At 42.1% G+C, this 2,105-nt stretch overlaps 1 long non-coding RNA gene across 1 annotated transcript in view; it reads right to left on the reverse strand.

Moving 5' to 3' along the window:
- Positions 1–557: 557 nt before the first annotated feature.
- LOC138010936 (uncharacterized) overlaps positions 558–2,105 on the reverse strand; it is a 27,787-nt gene continuing 26,239 nt past the window's right edge. Inside the window, exon 3 of the long non-coding RNA XR_011124602.1 lies at positions 558–1,160. This is a non-coding gene — a long non-coding RNA (uncharacterized lncRNA). The remainder of the gene's footprint in view (positions 1,161–2,105) is intronic.

Genomic DNA, 2,105 nt, shown 5'->3' on the forward strand with positions numbered 1-2,105 from the left:
ATCAGCATGATCTACAATTTTAACCAAATCAAACAACCTTTTCAAACGCCCTCTACTTTTGCCTAAGAAAGACCATGGATGCTGAATGCTAGTCGAAGAAAGGTGGAACCTCTTAAATACGCGTTTACGGAAGTACGCGGGTGAGAGTTTCTGACGCCTTGCGCGAAAGGGTCTTTTAAACAGATGTACTACGCACAGTGAATGACTCCATTGTTTTAATCAAGTTCCCGGTCGACTTTATTCCAAAAAATACATCATAGCAAAAGGCACACAAATCAAACAAATAAAATAGTTCGTCATGGCTTTAAAAAAGTACCTCAGTTTCTAGCACATTGTACTATTGTAACTTTTTTTCTGGGAACTAATGTTTGTAAAAAATAAAATCAGGCAGAACTATAAACCTTGGAAAAATATTTTCGGCACAAATTGACACAAGCGCCAAGAATGTGATAAAGAAAACCGTATTGCATCACCTATTATAAATTACGTTATTGTTTATCTTGTGTCTTTAGTGATTAGTTGCAATCCATCTATTCTACTTTTTAAGTAGTAACACTCTTTTCACAGATATGAACATCGTCTTTGGCAATACTTTCGTGGAATCAATAAGTAAACGCAAAAAATTATCTCTTTCAGAGAAACATTTTGTTGCATTAAGTGGTGGATAAATCAGTATTTACCCTGAAAACTCTATTTTCAACAACAATTCACCGTCTTTCACATATTGAGGACCAAAGAACTTCTCGATTGGAGCGAACCTTTTAAAGCCATAGCCAGTGCGGCAAATGGCCTCGCGAGGCTGTTGGAAGGCTGTCAGGTTTGGCTTCACTTGTATGATCCGACTAATGTCGCTCTGATCTCCGGAACAACTTTGATCTAGGACGCTAATGGTAACTGTACCACGAAAGGGCCAAACTAGGGAATTGTCCAAGTCTCCTTTTATCATATGAATGAAAAGTGCCACGTGGGTGCCTCTTCCACTGCCCACCCCTTGGGGGTAAATTCGTATGCCCACGATCCTTTCTTGCGAATAACTGTACACTGCATCAGTAAAGATTGGTGTTTCGTTTTCGCGATGCTGAGCAACCTCGGTTATTTTGAAAATAAAATACGTGTCACTTGAAGGTCCCCTTTTCAGAGAAGCTGTCCTTGGAATAGACCTATAAATAAGTTTTCCAGGATAAGTAAAAAGCACGCAAAAAAGAATTTTGTAGAGACGGATTTCCCCATGATGACTGGGACCGGGGGAGGGGGAGTGGAGGTTATGCTCCAAAAAGTTGTACTGTCTGGGGGTGATACTTCTCGCGAGCTCACGCACAAACCTGTTCCACTTGTTTAAAAGGTGGATAATGCTATCCACCGGATAAATCTATTTATTGGATAGCGCAATTGGTTTCGCTATGTCTTATCCAATGAATAGTGATTTATCAGGTGGATTGCGCTATCCATCGTTTGATAAACTGGGGCCTGGTGTTTAAGGACGGTCTTTCCCTTAAGATTGGAGAAGCACTGACAAGTTGGGTTTAGAGAGAGAGAGAGTGCCATCTTAAGCGCAGCAAACACGATACGATACGATACGATACGATACGATATGCTAACGTTATTTAGAGAGGGAGACGCAATTAACCATTTACAATTTTCCAACATGCGGTCCTCTACCTATACCTATACCACAGAGCGCAGACTACCGGGAAATCCATGCCCTACTCTTTGTTACGAGTGTGTGGGTTCTTTTGCGCCCCAGAGGGATGTGAACATTGAAGGATTGTGAGATGGGGCCCACGGTTTACCGTCCTTACCCGAGAAGATTAGAAAGTCTAATCCGTTGCAGATGTCATTACAAAGGCTGCACTCTTTCCTCCGAGTTATTTAAAGTCCCTGGGTGTTGGTCCGACCGGAGTTTTGATCTCTCCAGCTCTCGCACAGTAGCCCGATACCCAGTCGGTTTGCGGTTAAAGTCGCTCTTGCAATGGCAAAGATTCGAACCTATGAAGATGCCTCTTTTTAACAAAGAAACGCACTCAAATAAAAGCTAAAGCGGCCGGTACAAAGCGTGCAGAACTTGTGTTTCTCCCAATTGCAGTCGGCGTTGGATTCAGTCTCTA

This window comes from Montipora foliosa, chromosome 7 (genome assembly GCF_036669935.1).
Source record: "Montipora foliosa isolate CH-2021 chromosome 7, ASM3666993v2, whole genome shotgun sequence".
In the NCBI taxonomy this organism is placed as follows: domain Eukaryota; kingdom Metazoa; phylum Cnidaria; class Anthozoa; order Scleractinia; family Acroporidae; genus Montipora; species Montipora foliosa.